The sequence below is a fragment of the Dendrobates tinctorius genome, unplaced genomic scaffold (assembly GCF_039654945.1).
Source record: "Dendrobates tinctorius isolate UK_male_01 unplaced genomic scaffold, ASM3965494v1 ptg000126l, whole genome shotgun sequence".
NCBI lineage: Eukaryota > Metazoa > Chordata > Amphibia > Anura > Dendrobatidae > Dendrobates > Dendrobates tinctorius.
Genome location: NW_027361794.1, coordinates 25,319,442 through 25,337,108, shown reverse-complemented (window position 1 = coordinate 25,337,108; position 17,667 = coordinate 25,319,442). Strand labels below are relative to the sequence as shown.

Below are 17,667 nucleotides of genomic sequence, written 5' to 3'. Positions count from 1 at the left end.
TGTCATAAACAGTGAAGGATGCTATTGCATCCATAAATCACTATTTGTAACATCAGGCCATGTGATACAAATATGTATTATCTCCACTGTCGCTGCACATTGAACACAAACTGTAGAGCTAATACACGTCATACAACTTAATACAGCTTGAAGAAGCTGCAGCGTAAGGTGCGTAGGGGCGGCAGGCTGGGGCAGCACTCTACCTCATGTAAGTTAATTACAGCACCTTAAATTGTTTGACTTCTCTATGCATCTCACACTTTTGATGGTGGGTAAATCCCACTATGCTGTGCACTCCTTGTTCATGCTATTTATGCTAATAGGCTAATCTTGAACTTTATATTTATGGTAGTGGGCTAATCCCCGCTCTTGTGTGCACTCTTTACTTATGCTAATTTTGCTAATGAGCGAGTTATATACTGTATGTAGTATAGCACTGATGCACTTTTTTTTTTTTTAGCACTAGAACACTTTATCCCGTTTTCCACTTGTGGTTAAATTGCCTATAGTAGGTTATAAAATTAAACAGGGTTTTTTTCTGTCATTTTTTCTTGTGGTTTAGTAAGATTTTTTACTGATTGTCTACATCTGTTAAGGTGCAGTTGTTGTTACTTATGCCCATATATGCCTGCATAAGCAGTGATGCTGTTTTTTAATTCTTTTGTAATACAATTTATTTGGTTTTACAAAAACTCTGTATCCCTAGTTCCTGCATAATTGTCTCGACAAAGCGAATTCGGTGTATTATGTTGAATTTTGAGTTGTGCTATAAATTTTGGTTCCTATGATTGGGGAATTTTTTTGTGTTTAACGTCATACAACTTGTGTGTATGTAGTCACCTGGCCAGGAGTGCTAGTAAATTAATGATGCACAAAACACAGCATCATGAATTCACAAGTACACCTGGGTAGGTGACTATTGTGTTGGAGTGTATAAAAAAAAAAAAAGAGTGCACTCAGAACCTGTATCCAAACAAGTTTTTTATTAACATACACACTTTTTTACACCAATTGATCTTGCCATTCCACACGTCCTACATCAGAGATAAAGTAGGCTGCAAATTGGTCCCTCATTTGGTCAACTTCAACTGATGACCTGAGAGGGTGCTGAGTGAATTCAGGCAGTGGGATTGCAGCTGGTTCTTCGAGTTCAAAGTTAGGGTGCTCTTTAGCCATAACAAAATTATGAAGAACCACACAGGCCTTCACCACCTCATCCACTGTTTCCAGCTTTAGATTAATGGCTGTGCTCATAATGCACCATCTGGAGACAATACCAAAAGTGCACTCTAGTTTTTCGGGCCCTGGTCAGTTTGTAATTAAAGACTTTTTTTTAGTGTGGTCCAAGTCACGACTGGCGTAGGGTTTCAGCAGGTTTTGGCACATTTGGAATGCCTCATCCCCAACCATTACAAATGGCTGTGGCAGACCTTTGGTGTGGGGAAGTGGCCGTGGCATGGGGAAATTAAAATGGTTGCCAATCTACGGCCCATGTCAGAGTTCTTAAAAGCCTGAGTCATTCCCCTGGCCAAATGCCCCAATGTCCACCGCAACAAACAGACAGTCTGCATCCGCAATGGCCATGAGTACTGTTGAAAAGTACTTTCTATATAGTACTCAGAGCCTGTTCTTTTGGGTTTTATTATCCGGATGTTTCCCATCCACAGCTCCCAAACAGTTGGGGAAATTGCAGACTGTCCAGAATCTTTCAGCGATTTCCATCCACTTTTCCGCAGTGGGCAGGGGCATAAATTCTGGACAGAGAACATCCCACAAAGGTGTCTGCAACTATTCCCAACAAGGTGGATATTCCAATCCGGTACTGGAAGTGGAGTGAAGATAGGCTCTCTCCAGTACCAGGAATCTGCGAAACAGAGAAAGAACAAAAATTAATATTTACACTGTGTTCCAAATTATTATGCAAAAAATATTTCCTCATATGTTCTCTAAATTCACCTATATGAATTGCAGTCATTGTTATTTTCCAGTCATCTACTATTCTAGTATAATTGCAATGTTTCTGAACAAACAGCCTATGAAACCAGTATATTTTTAAAAATAATAAACACTCAAAATGCATGTTCCAATTATGCACAGCCGATTTTTCAACTTTTTTATTTTTATTTTGAACAAAAAAATGGTCAATTGTGAAATTATAGCATTATCAGCTTATAACAAGATGAAATCAAACAGTTTTCAAGTCAAAACTTTATTCTCGGTGATGTTACATTTGCACATAGGACCCCTTGTTCGAAAGAAGCTTCTGAAACTCTCTCGTCCATTGAATTTGTCAGTTTTTGGATGGTTTGTGCTTCAATTGTTTTGCCTGTGGACAGAATACCCTCCCAGAGCTGTTGCTTAGATGTGAACTGCCTCCCGCCATCATAGACACTCTTTTTGATGATTCTCCAGAGGTTCTCAATGGGGTTGAGGGCAGGGGAAGATGGTGGCCACACCATAAGTTTGTCCTCTTTTATGCCCATAGCAGCCAGAGATGAAGATGTGTTATTTGCAGCATGAGACGGTGCATTATCATGCATGAAAATGATCTTGCTGCCGAAAGCTCGGTTCTTCCTCTTGAACCATGGCAGGAAGTGCTGCTTTAGAAACTCCACATAGATTATGGAGTTCATCTTTACCCCTTCAGGGATCCTAAAGGGGCCGACAATCTCTCTCCCCATGATTCCAGCCCAAAACATTACTCCACCTCCTCCTTGTTGGCGCCTTAGCCGTGTTTTCATGGGGTGTCCATCAACCAGCTATCCTCCACTCCATTCATCTGGACCATCGAGCGTTGCACAGCACTCATCGGTGAACAAAACAGTTTGGAAGTCAGTCTTCATGTATCGTTTGGCCCACTAGAGCCGTTTCTGCTTGTGTGCAGTGGATAGAGGTGGTCGACAGGATGGCTTACGCACAGCTGCAAACCTCTGAAGGACCCTGCATCTTGTTGTTCAAGGGATGTTGGAGGCACCAGCAGCTTCAAAAACTTGTCTGCTGCTATGACAAGGCATTTTTGCAGCTGCTCTTTTAACCTGACGCAATTGCCTGTTGGAAAGAGTCCTCAATTTTTCCTTATCAGCAGGCACACGTGTGTGCTGGGAATAAGCTACATACTTCTTGATTGTGCGATGATCACGATGAAGTGTCTTGGCAATGTTGATTGTAGTCATGCCTTGACCTAAATACTCCACAATTTGTTGCTTCTCAGCAGCCGACACATCCTTTTTCTTTCCCATTTTGGCAAAAAATGTAGGCTTGCTTAATAATGTGGAACAGCCTTCTTAAGTAGCCTTTCCTTTATTTGGACACACCTGCCAAACTAATTTCCACAGGCATCTGCAATTGCTTTCAGTGATATAAAGAGCCCTGACACACATCGCCATCAATGAGTTTAAATGACAAACAAAAAAATTCTAACCTTATCACTCCTAAACTCTTTTTGCATAATAATTTGGAACACAGTTTAGGTCTAGGCTTTTTAAAACAATAACATAAAAAAGCATTAGTACCTGGCATAACAATAATTCAGCAGGCTTTTAATACATGGCAGAACAAAAACAATTATGCAGGCATTGGTTTGTAAATATTACGTACCGTAATGTTACCAGGAGCCGTTCCTCAGGAAGAATCGTACGACGGAGCTGTGTGTCCTGTCTCCGAATGGCTTCTTGAACACGATCAAGCAAATTCATGAAGCTTTCTTGGGACATCCGGGTATAGTCAGTAAATTTCTCTGGGTTTCGCTGGAGTTCGCTGTAGAGGGTGTGGTGCGCTCCACGGCTCTCCCGGAGTTCAATACTCGGATGTATCCACAAACGCCGCCGCTGCCGTCTTCGCTGTGTCTCTCTCTCTCCCTTTGTTGCTGGCAAGCAAATGCAAAAGCCTGAGCCAGCGCGATGTCCAAATCCAAGTTAAAGTGAAAACTCTTCCAACGCAGATCCATGTTCACAAAGGAAAAAGCAAGCAAATCTGAAGAATTTAGCTGTAAACAGTGTCTATATAAAGAATTCCCAGGTCATGTGTCCCATTGGTGGAGTATGTTTCAAGAATTTTTCCAGGATTTTCCCCCTGTGAAATGGGACATCTAGACAACGCATCTGCATAAAAAAATGCAAACGCATGCAAAAACGCATGAAATCGCATACAAACGCTGCATTTTTGTCGTCATGCGCACACTGATGCGTCGAAAAAAAAAAATCGCTGCGTTTACATGCGTTTGCAAGCATTTTTTCATTGCGTTTCAAGTGCGCCCGAAACGCTGAGCAAAAAGGCGCAAATGTGAAACTAGCCTTAGCCACTCCAGTCCCAGGAATAGATAGTATATGAAAATACCGTATAAACCCCTCAGAGAACACAACTTTCAGAGATAATTTCCATATTCATACTAAATAATGGCACAGATCTCCCAGACATTATGACTGCACATATCCCTAGTCTTTATACCGATATTGCACTCATTCCCTGACAGACCGCAGCATGGCCATTAGTTAGAAGCTGCAAATGATCTTTGGAGCAGGTAAGGTTTCCCTGAGTGGTACATATTGGGCCGTCTGAAGACTGAGTTTAGTCTAGGACAATTTGTCTGCACTACTAATTAACAGCTGTTACATTACCAAACTAGGGCAGTCCCTATAGGAGAAAAACAAGAATTATACTGTATTTTCACATACTATCTATTCCTGACACTGGAGTGGCTTATAAACTTACACAGTATATAGTTTGAGGTCTTGGATCTGCCAATGTGTGGCTAGTTTTCTGACTGTTTCGGATAACATGATTTTAGTTTTTTTTTTGTCTAGTCTCGCTTGAATATAGGTCAATATTAAATAGTCTCCTGATGAGTCATCTTTTTATTGAGGACGATGAAACCCGTAGAAATGAGAGGCTTGGAGAGTGAGTGTGTATACATCACCTCACCCTATATACTGAGATGTGGGATATGTTTTTTCTATTAGTCACCTATTGACTAACCTTCAGGGGGTGAATTATGGGTATAGTTTTACATTTGGAATTAATCAAGTTTAGTTTTATCCTTTGTCAGCAAACATGAGGAATGACAAGAGACAACCCATTTAAGAAGATTCAATTTTGGTTAAAACTATTCCAAGACTATGAACATAAAAAGGCTTCTCCCCTATGTGACATCTCTGATGTTTATTAACAGGTGATTTCCAAGTAAAATATTTCCCACATTAAGAAAATGAAAAAGGCTTCTCCTCTGTGTGACTGCTCTGATGGCGATCAAGAAGCACTTTCTGGTTAAAATATTTCCCACATTAACATGAAAAAGGCCTCTCTGTGTGAGTTCTCTGATGCTTAACACAATCTGATTTCTTGCTAAAACATTTCCCACATTCTGAACATGAAAAAGGCTTCTCTCCTGTGTGAATTCTATGGTGATTAACCAAATCTGATTTCCGGTAAAAACATTTCCCACATTCTGAACATGAAAAAGGCTTCTCCCCTGTGTGACTAATATGGTGATAAACCAACTGTGATTTCCGGTTAAAACATTTCCCACATTCTGAACATGAAAAAGGCTTCTCCCCTGTGTGACTTCTATGGTGATAAACCAATTGTGATTTCCGGTTAAAACATTTCCCACATTCTGAACAGAAATAAGGCTTCTCTCCTGTGTGGGTTCTTTGGTGTTCATCAAGATCCCTTTTCTGGCTAAAACATTTCCCACATTCTGAACAGGAAAATGGCTTCTCCCCTGTGTGAGTTCTCTGGTGCTTAACCAAATCTGATTTCTGGCTAAAGCATTTCCCACATTCTGAACAGGAAAAAAGCTTCTCACCTGTGTGAGTTCTATTGTGATTAACCAAATTTGATTTCCAGTTAAAACATTTCCCACATTCTGAACAGGAAAAAGGCTTCAACCCCGTGTGACTGCTCTGATGTCTAACAAGAATCGCTTTGCGGCTAAAACATTTTCCACATTCTGAACAGGAAAAAGGCTTCTCCCCTGTGTGAATTTTTCGGTGCCTAACCAATTGTGATTTATCGATAAAACATTTCCCACATTCAGAACATGAAAAAGGCTTCTCCCCTGTGTGAGATCTCTGGTGAATAACAAGACCCCTTTTCTGGTTAAAACATTTCCCACATTCTGAACATGAAAAAGGCTTCTCCCCTGTGTGAGTTCTTTGGTGTTTAACAAGATTCCCTTTATGGTTAAAACATTTCCCACATTCTGAACAGGAAAATGACTTCTTTGCTTTAAGAGCAGTTTGTTTTTTAATGCCTCTTTTGTGACTTTGATTTTCCTTAGGAGTCAGTAATGAAACAGAAGATGGGACCTGTTTCATAGGATCAGATAACAGATCTTTGCTGTGAATGGATGATGATATATCTGGAATAATAGCAATCACTTCGGTTGTATCTTGTAGGATCTCAAGATCATCAGATTTAAAAATTGAAGATGTCAGCAGTCCCTCTGATCTCCTGGTAAAGTCATCTGCTAAGATAAAAAAAAAATTAATAAAATATCCTTGAGTTTTCTATTTTTGAACATTTCTACTTAAATTGTCCTTAAAAATGGCAAGCTATGTAAAAAACTTTATTTACCAAGACAATGACAGTTCACAGTCTAATAGAAAACCTTGTTGGATGAGCCAGTAGTGTGTGGTCAACTGTTTGCTCATTCTGCCTCCCAAATATTGAATAAAAAGAAACCAATCAATGTTATGTAGGCGAAAATAATACCAATTCTCATCTCACAAAAAATAAGTCCCCACTCAGGTCCATCATCTGTCAATGGAAAAACAGATAAGGCAGGTTAGAGTTAATGCTATAGTTAGGGTGAGTGTTTGGGCTAAAGTTAGGGTTAGTTATGCTAAAGTTAGGGTTACTGTTAGGCTAAAGTAATGGTTAGGGTTTATTCTAAACTTGTGATTAGGCTAAAGAATTAGGCTTTTCTCAATTGTCTCCCCAATAATTTGGTCACGTCAGAGTTTTCTATTTCTGTAAAAAAAAACCAAAACAAATAAAATGGCCGGTCAGTATTATAGTGCAGAGGAGGCTTATGCACTTTTATGTTCTGACAGCGAAGAAAGTGCAGTGTCAGATGGAGATGAGGATTTCGAGGGCTTTAGTAGCAGCGACAGTGATAGCTCAGAAATGAGCAGTGATTCTGGTCCATCCTCACACACAAGGACCAGTACAACAAGAAGGACAAATAGCGCTTCTGGAGAAATGTCTCCAACTCAGGGAACAATGCCCAGTACTAGCGCTGTCCCTAGTGCTCGTGAATTGGCGCACACCAATGTCCAAGGGGCTTTGCCTCTTGATGTAGCATTTCCCAGATGGGAGGCTTCGGATTCGGCTATTCCATTCATCCCTAATTTTAAAGCCATTCCTGGTATAAATGTGGAGGTGGAACATTTTGGACCAATTAATTTTTTAAATTTGTTTCTGACAGATATCTTGCTAGAGCATGTTGTCCTACAAACAAATTTATATGTGTCCCAATTCATCAGCCAGAATCCACGATCTTATTATGCTAGGCCAAATTTATGGACACCAACAAATGTCCTAGAAGTGAAAACATTTATAAGACTTACATTCGCTATGGGGCTTGTTAAAAAAATGAGCATTCGGTCCTATTGGTCAAACTGCCCTGTTTAAGCCACCACTATGTTTTCTGCCGTTCTTCCTAGGACCCGTTATGAGATGCTCATGAGATTTTGGCATTTTAATGACAATAGTCAATGCCTGCCCAGAAATGTCCCAGAACATGACAGACTATTCAAAATCAGACCCATCATCGAAGACTTGACAGAAAAGTTCTTAAAGCTCTACACCCCAACAGAAAACATTTCCATTGATGAGTCCCTTGTGACTGCACCTCAAGCAATTTATTCCTTCTAAGAGGGCAAGATTCAGAATAAAGCTCTATAAAATGTGCGAGAGTTCAACCGGATACACATCAGCTTTTCACATTTATGAGGGGAAAGATAGACAACTAAACCCACCAGGAGGCCCTACTTATCTGGGGACATCTGGAAAAATCGTTTGGGAGCTGATAACTTCATTTTTACAAGAAGGCTACAATCTGTATGTTGACAACTACTACACCAGCATACCTTTATTTAAAAGTCTGGTTGAACATAACATACGGGCTTGTGGGACCATTCGCAAAAACCGTCAGGGGTTTCCACAATCACTGGTCAGCAAAAAGTTCTGAAAGGGGCCGTCATGGGCTTTACGCAATGGAGAGCTGCTTGCCCTTAAGTATAAGGATAAAAAAGATATTTTTATCCTGCGCTCGATCCACACAGATGCCACAAGGGCCACTGCAGACCAACAGGGATCCACTACTCCAAAACCTGTGCCCATCATTGCCAGCCTTATGCCTCCATGACGGCTTTACAATCTTCCACACAAAACCACGTTTTTCAACTGTTTTGACATTCAAGCATTTGGTTTATTTAGTGACAGACACATTTGCGTAGAGCTGACTTAATTTCCGGGGGTAGGTGGGGGGAGGTCTCCAGAGACACAAGCTGGGCACAATATATTGGGCACTACAATGACATTTTTGCAATTTTTGCTCTGAAACTTCTACTACGTGTTTCTGGAAATCATCCATGTAGTGAAAATGGTCACTATAACCATAGATGAATTCCCAGAGGGGTGTCATTTCCAAAATGGGGTCACTTCAGGGGGATTCTGTTGTTCTGGCACTTAGCGGCTCTCCAAAGTGCCATAACAGCAGAATTCCCCCTGAAGTGACCCCATTTTGGAAATGACACCCCTCTGCGAATTCATCTATGGGTGTAGTGACCATTTACCTATCTACCTATTTTCCAATGTAATATCTGGGGTTAAAACAACATTTTAGTCGTAAAAATGTACCATATTATTCGGACTATCAGACGCACTTTTTCCCAAATATTTTTTGGGAGAAATGGGGGTGCGCCTTATAGTAGGAATATACTTACAAATGCTGCAGTGGTGCTCTGTGCTGCATGGAGGGCTCCGCCAGCATTTTGTCAAAGCCCAGAGGCCCCTGCAGCTCCATTGCTGCGATGTGGTGGTCTCCATAAAAATGGCCGCTGTGGGCGACTCATGCTCAGATTCAGATCTCGTCCTGAGATCTGAATCTGAGCATGCACCTCCCCCAGCTACCATTCTCCAAGAGGCCACGGCATCGCAGCAGTGGAGCTGCAGGGGCCTCCAACTTTGACAAAATGGCGGCGGAGCCCTCCGCACAGCATTGAGTGCCGCTGCTCCAGCATAGAGTGCTGCTGCCGCCCCAGCACAAAGCACCGCTGCCGCACCAGCCTGGGATGGGATTTTCCGGAGCCACCGCACCAGCCTGGACCACCGAACAACCTATGTGACCACTCTTGCACCTGTGCTGATCCCTGGTAAGCTGAATTCGGACTGGAAGACGGACCCCCATTTGGCACTTTTTTCCCCCTATTTTCCTTTTGAAAATTTGGGGTGCGTCTTATGGTCCAAAAAATACAGTAATAATTTTTTCTTCACTGCCCAATGGTATAATTTTCTATGGAACAGCTGTGGTGTCAGTATGCTCACTGCACCACTAGAAGAATTCATTCAGGGAAGTATTTGGTAAAATGCAGTCACTTTTGGGGGCTTATGCTGTTCTGGCAACTCAGGGGCTCTGACAATGTGACATGTCACCCACAAACAATTCCAGCAAAATCTGCTCTCCAATACGGCGCTCCTTCCTTTCCAAGCTCTGCCATGCGCCCAAACAGTGGTTTCCCTTTTTATTTCCACGGCTCTACATTATGAACTTCTGTGAAGCACCTGTGGGTTCAAAATGCTCAATACACATCTGGATAAGATCTCTAAGGGGTCTAGTTTCCAAATTGGGGTCACTTGTTGGGAGTTTCCACTGTTTAGGCACATCAGGGGCTCTGCAAATGCGACATGGCAATCGCTAATTATTCCAGCATATTTTACATTACAAAAAATGAGAATTTGCAAAACAAACTGTATCGTCCATTTTCTCCTGTTACCCCTGCGAAAGTAAAAAAAAAATTAGGTGTAAAGGAAAATTTTTGTGAAAGAAAAGTAAATGATTATTTTTTCCTTCCACTTCCATTCATTCCTGTGAAGCACCTGAAGGGTTAATAAACTTCTTGAATGTGGTTTTGAGCACCTGGAGGGGTGCAGTTTTTAGAATGGTGTCACTTTTGGGTATTTTCTATCATATAGACCCCTCAAAGTGACTTCAAATGTGATGTGGTCCGTAAAAATAAAATGGTGTTGTGAAAATGAGAAATTGCTGATCAACTTTTAACCCTTATAACTTCCTAACAAAAAAAATTGATATAGTTGATGTAGAGGCTATTGTGCAGGCGCCGCCATCACCGGTGACATTTTAATGGATGTAATTTTTTTCTAAGCCTCCCAATAGCCACAATATTATAGGCATTATCACCAATAATATCAATGCTATTATATGCATTATGTAATAATGGGGGCAGGTCAGTGAGGGATCAGCGACCTGTCATAAGCCAATACAGAGGAATATGTAATCAGAGCACCACATAAAGCCCCGCCCACAGCCCCACCCACAGCCCCGCCCCAGAGCACGAGAATCTCATTAACTGAAAACTACAAATACAGATTACACAACAGTAAACCAGAGTTGCCCTCATTTATGGTGGATCATTGGAGCTACTATGGATCCTGAGCAGAAGAGCAGAGAAAATAATATTGCTCCCCATTTCAGGAGAGATTGTGCAGTAATCTGAATTCCTTAGGATCAAAAACAATGTAATTGGTTGTAAGTTCTATAGAAAAGGGATTTCACTGCCCAAAGTCATTTGAACAGTTTAGGGTGGAGGAGAATGTTGTGGTCTAGAGGCAAAATGGTGATCATGGTAATACGGCCGGACTACACCACCGATAAAGCAGCCACAGCCGGTGACTGAGAGGAATCTGTGACTTCTCTGCATTCAGTGGTTACTACTCACCTGGGTAGTCATATGTGGGAATCTCCTCTTTACACCACTCATCACCCCTCACATATGTCTCTGTAGTATTAATATGGGTCAGATCTTCACCCTGAAACAAATATTGTAAAAGTCACCGACAGATGGAGAAGTCCCATCTATGATCAGCTCTAATCCTGCCATCTCCACCGCTCTCATTACACAAGTATAAATCATATAATACTGGTGGATAAAACAAGACTGAGCACAAGACCTTCACAGCCGTCTACACACCATAGGGGGGATCGCCTGACACCTTCTCTCCATCTACCTGATGATCCTGAGGAGCACTGGGATCTTCTTGCTTACAGTCCTGTGGAAGAAGAGGACGGGGACATCTCTCTGGTGTTGTCCTCTTAGTGGATAGATCTGGAGGAAACACATACAGGGACTGAATTCATTCTCTACATACAGATAATTATAGGCCGTGTGTATTTAGTCCTGTCTATTACCTGGAGATGTGAGGGGCTGGGGAACCTCCATTATGACGTCCTTGTACAGATCTCTGTGTCCTTCTAAATACTCCCACTCCTCCATGGAGAAATAGACAGCGACATCCTGACACCTTATAGGAACCTGACACATACAATGATACAGTCATCCCCCCGATCCCTTCATAGTGTTACTGTATAATGTCCCAGCATTCCCAGCAGTGTCACCTCTCCAGTCAGCAGCTCAATCATCTTGTAGGTGACTTCTAGGATCTTCTGGTCATTGATGTCCTCATGGATCAGGGGGTGAGGTGGAGGCCCCGTGATCGGGCTCAGGGGTCTTCCACATCCCTGAGACACAGGGTCCTGACAGCGATCACTAGAGGTCTTCTTCACCACTGTGTAATCCTGGTTATGGAGAGACACATTAATAAATCTCACTACAGACATTTCCAGAGTCCTCACCTCTCCAGTTCTGTCCATCTGTTATTCCCATAGATAAGAATGATGGAATGTGACGTCATCAGAATCTCTCACCTCTCCAGTGAGACGGAAGAGGATCTCTAGGGTGAGGTGTAATATCCTCTCCGCCATCTTGTCTCTGTCCATATCCATCCTTGATGGGTAAATCAGGAAAATTCTCTTCTGTAGAAGATCTTCACTGAGAGGATCCGATATTGTAGAGACCTGAATGAGAAGATGATCCGATGTAACATCATAAGAATCCTGTGTAATAATACAATTACTGGAGATAATAAGGGAAACATATGAGGAGATTTATTATCTTACAGGGTTAAGTTTTCTTCCCTGACATCTACTAATAAAACCTATATATTTAGGCCACAGACAACAAGCAGTTTCCTCCTCGGAGTCGGCAGCTGAACACGTTCCTCATAGACTCATCTTCCATAACGCTAATTCTCGTCTCATTACCGACACTGGAATCGGCATTAGCAATACTGCAGGAGATATTCATTACACGCGACAGGAGAAATAACTCCTTCATGATGAGAACGACATCTTCATCTCCTACTGCGGCTCTAGAGACAGATTTGGCCAGAGTCGGTCACTGCCTCCATCCCCACCGGCCGTCTATATGAAGGTTTCCTGTCTTCCCCGCACTGGAATCTTCTCTCACGTTAGATCTCAGCTCTGAGTCACACACAGAAGTTTGAGACTTTTAGAAAAGTTTTTTTTAGTTTCGACAAACACAACGGACAGAAATGATTTGATCCCAAAGTCTCCATGTACAGTGATTTATGAGGTTTATTTCTGGCCTTAGGCTTTCCTATATTACAAGAAAAACTCCAGAAAAAGCCGATATTAAAATGTTTCTAAAGAAAATTGGCGCCAACAATTCTTGTAAAAATAAAAAATAAACAAAAGCAAAAAAGCAGAAGACACCAGGGCTGTGGAGTCGGAGTCGTGGAGTCGGAGTTAGTTTTGGTTGGAGTCGGAGTCGGTAGAAATGTACAGACTCCAGCTTTAAAAAAAATGTATTAATATTTCATAATTGAACTTTCATATGAATTTTATAAATGTTACTCAAATATATATGTTCTATCACACTATGAACAACAGTGATAAGCAGTTCTGCTGGAGATAGAGACATTTCTTACTTCTTGTGTGTCACTGTTCTCCACTGCCATTATCTAATCTTATACTTGGTTAACCTCATGCTGCCCCAACCCCCCTACTTACAATGTATGAAACTGAAAGTGAAAATGTGTTGCAAATTCTTAGTAGTAAATCTCCTCCTCTAGACTAGATCATACTAGGTGTGCGTCTTCCAAGCATCTCACAGCTGCCTGCTACTCAGAAGAGGAAGACTGTAAGAAGTATTATCCTTTCAACAAACTTTGCATCAGTTAACTGTGAGTACATGAGGAATAATAACAGTATTACTGACCACTATATCAGTTGTACGACCTGGCAATAATTTTGTACAATTGTTTTTAGGAAAAACAATTGTCATTTGGATTGTGAATGCAGAATTAAAAACCTGAGAATGTCAAAGAAGCATCACATTAAATCAGCTGTATTTGAACATTTCACCATCACTCAAGATAGAAAACATTATGTCTGTCAGTGTATGACAAATGATCCAGACGAAAACAAATGCTGTGAAGCCAAGATGAGTGCATATTCAGGCAAAGCTAAAAATGCTCCTACCAGAGCTTCTAATCTAAAGAGACATTTACAGCGCTTTCATCCAGACGTACTGAAAGCAGTGGATGAGAAAGACTGCATCCAAACCAATGCAACAGTGCCCAGCTCTTCCAGCCAAACAAAGGAGCAGAGAACTTTACAGCCATCAGTTGCAAGATATTTTGTCAGTGACAAAGTTACTGTGACAATGACAGTAGATACATTTAAAAAACAGATCATAGAGCTTGTTGTAAAGGATAGTGTGCCTATTTCATTATTTTCACGACCAGCTTTTATTTGTCTGAATGGGGAAATGGCCCGCAAGCTTGGTGTTTCTCTGGAGAGAGAGACTATTAGAAAATTAGTAATCGAAGGAGCTTTTAAACAAAAGGAAGAACTTAAAAAAACTCTCAAGGGACGCTTTCTGTTTCTTAAAATGGATGCCTGCACATGTCACAGAGTGAACTATTTTGCCATCAGTGTCCGATTTGTTTGTGACAAAAATGAAATAGTTACCAAGACATTGGCAGTAAAAGACACCAAAGCTCATCACACCAGTGAGTTTCTCCAGGTCTTGGTGGAAAAGGTTCTGCAAGACTATGAACTTAAAAAAGAGCAAGTTCTTTCTGTCGTAACTGACAATGCTTCAAATATGATAAGTACTATTAAGCTAATGAACGAGAGTAATGATGGTGACCAGCAGCTAGAAGAACATTCTGGGTCCACAGACACAGAAATGTTTGAAATAGAGGAACACAGTATTGTAACTGAGGAGCAAACTGAAGTTGCTTCAGATGAACAGCAACATGATAGTTTAGATGATCTTGTTGAAACTGTGTCAATATGTTCTTTCATTCATCACATGCGCTGTGTTGTGCATACGCTACAGCTGGCTATAAGAGACAGTCTGCAAGAAGGACATGCTGCTGCACTGATTGGCAAGGTGACAAAATTGGCTACTGTTGCCAGAACCCCTAAAGTTGACTCAATTTTGAAGAGACGTGCTGGAAAAGGGGCAATTATTGATCAAGCCACACGATGGGGCAGTACTTACTTAATGATTCAGCGCTTGGTTGAACTGAAAACCTTTCTTGTAGACATGGCTAACCCTCAACTGACGCTAAATGAAAGTCAGTGGAATCAGGTGACTGAGCTGGAAAAATTGCTAGAGCACCCATTTACAGTGACTAAAAAATTACAAGCAGAGGACTTAACTCCAGGTATTTTCTTAAAGGAGTGGAAGAACCTGATGTTTCGCCTGTCCCAAAGAGGAGGGTTAATTGCAAGTGGCATTGCTACATCAATGAAACGGAGAGAGGAGCTACTATTACAAAATAACATTCTTTTGGCAGCTGTTTATGTAGACCCAATGCATCGGATTCTTCTAGATGATCAACAGCTAAGTAAAGGAAAAGAAGCTCTGTTTGAAATAGCAGTAAGGATGAAAGGGTTGCAGAACAGTCAGGAGGAACAAGAAGAATTTGGTCGTCCTGCCACATCTTCACCCTCATCATCAACTGATGAAGAATTTAATTTCGAAAAATATTTGGATCACAAGGACCGTGCAAAGAGTTCCCGCATAGAAGAAGAGTCATCCCCATCAAGGAACACAGCCAGTACATTTCAGCAGAATTTTTCATGTGCACTAAAAGAAATTGAGAAATTTGACCGTTCATCAAAAATAACAGTGCAACAAGCGATTCCTCTGTATCCTGACATTGTCAGAGATGTTGCCCGAGTGGTTACTGCTTTGCCACCAACACAAGTTAGTGTAGAGAGGTTGTTCTCTGCTCTCAAAATAATTAGATCAGATTTGAGGGCATCCATGAAGGTGGATCTGACAGAGGCAAAACTTTTTCTGAGGATAAATTTATAGATTTCTTCTTATTAACTGCATAAAAGTGTTTATTGCATATTTACTTACAGTTTAGAAAAGTTTATAAAAGTTATTTGCTATATTCTAATTGTATTCTAATAAATGTAGTTTTTGCTCTAAGTGGTCTGATTACTTATATGATGGTGAGAAACTGAATAAGCACGATGTTTAATATTTTACAACAGTAAATTTGTTGTTATGAATTGGCCATTTATGAAGGAGTCGGAGTCGGAGCCTGATAAAATCCAGGAGTCGCAACTGTGGCTTTCCGACTCCACAGCCCTGGAAGACACAATTTATTATATTTCAACAAGTGAAATTTTTTTTTTTTTTTTACAAATTAACTCTTTTTGGCCCCATAACATAGATGTACACCGCAGGGACGGCACAAGAGCAGCTGCAACAAAAACCCTGACAGTTTAAAGGGAAGGTGCCATCAAAGCCGGATGTGGCGCTGGCGCGCTTTCCACTCGCCGGATGTGGCGCGGGCGCGCGTTCCACTCGCCGGATGTGGCGCTGGCGCGCGTTCCACTCGCCGGATGTGGCGCTGGCGCACGTTCCACTCGCCGGATGTGGCGCTGGCGCGCGTTCCACTCGCCGGATGTGGCGCTGGCGCGCGTTCCACTCGCCGGATGTGGCGCTGGCGCGCCACTCGCCGGATGTGGCGCTGGCGCGCGTGCCACTCGCCGGATGTGGCGCTGGCGCGCGTGCCACTCGCCGGATGTGGCGCTGGCGCGCTTTACACTCGCCGGAGGTGGCGCTGGCGCGCGTTCCACTCGCCGGATGTGGTGCTGGCGTGCGTTCCACTTGTCGGAAACACAAGGCTGTGGACCGCGCGCCATCAAGCCAACTTGGTTGCATATTCTACTTCTATGTGGTTCAAGAAACCGGAAGTTATTTTGGCGTGAGTTCTATGTACCGGAAACACTAGCTTGTGGAGCGCATGCCTCGGCCTCATTGGACCCAATTAGTAGCCCGCCTTCATTTGAGTGTCAGATTTTTTCCTTGCGGCTCACGCGCCTTTATGGCACACTGGCGTGCGTTCCAACCACCTAGAAGTACCGTGGTATGTTTTTCATACTCCCCCCTTCTCTGGGGTAACACGTGTCTGTAGGGTGCTCTATTGATTGGAGACATAATGGCATGCACACCATACGTGCAATGTTACCACCAGTGGAAATTCCTAATGGGAAGTGGTAATTCATTTCTCCTCATCTATGTAAAGTTAACCCTTTTTGTCCACTCCCGTTCCTCACAACTTTAGACAGAGAGTGGGGGGATCCATTCCTCTCTAGCTCAGCACTATGGCACCTCACCTCATATCACAAGAAGTCCCCTGATGACTCAGCTTGGAAGAAACGCGTTGGGCCCTTCCAAGGGGAGTGCAGGGCTTGTTTAGCACAGGGGGAGCTGTGGACTGTCAGGGGGGAGTCTTGGGGATACACTATTGTTAACCCTTTAGGGTCTTGTAGGGTATTTTCTTCCCCTTGTCCTGTATGGATCATCCTGGACCCAGGATCTCCTTTTCCTCCCGCACCCCCTTCATGAATTGCTGAGCTTGTGCCTTTCCTCACTTATTGCTCTGGCATATTTCGGGTGGTAACTCTATTACTGTCATCCAGATTCCAGTCATTACTGTTATATGCAGCCAGAATCTGTCAGTCGTTGCTTGCAGGGTTCTGTGGGATTCTCCCAGATCCATAACGTGAGATTCTGGGACTTGCTGATTGCAGTTCGGCCATTGCAAGTGGGAATCATTCCTCCTGATCGTGCTCCTCACGCCCCTTCATTTGTGACTTCACCCAAACATTTATATTCATTCACTCTGGGGGACACAAAAATGTTCATATTCTACTATCTTACTAAAGGGTATGTTTTATCTCCAGTCCACCACACGCCAGCGCTAGCTCCGCTCCCGTCCACCACAAGCCGGCTCCGCTCCCGTCCACCACAAGCCGGCTCCGACTCCGCTCCCGTCCACCACACGCCAGCTCCGGCTCTGCTCCCGTCCACCACACACCAGCTCCGGCTCCGCTCCCGTCCACCACAAGCCGGCTCCGACTCCGCTCCCGTACACCACAAGCCGGCTCCGGCTCCGCTCTCGTCCACCACACACCAGCTCCGGCTCTGCTCCCGTCCACCACACGCCAGTTCCGCCTCTGCTCCCGTCCACCACGCGCCAGCTCCGCCTCTGCTCCCGTCCACCACGCGCCAGCTCCGCCTCTGCTCCCGT

General features: G+C 42.8%; 1 pseudogene; it reads right to left on the bottom strand.

Moving 5' to 3' along the window:
- Positions 1–965: 965 nt before the first annotated feature.
- On the bottom strand, positions 966–17,490 carry LOC141047140 (uncharacterized; annotated as a pseudogene).
- Positions 17,491–17,667: the final 177 nt, after the last annotated feature.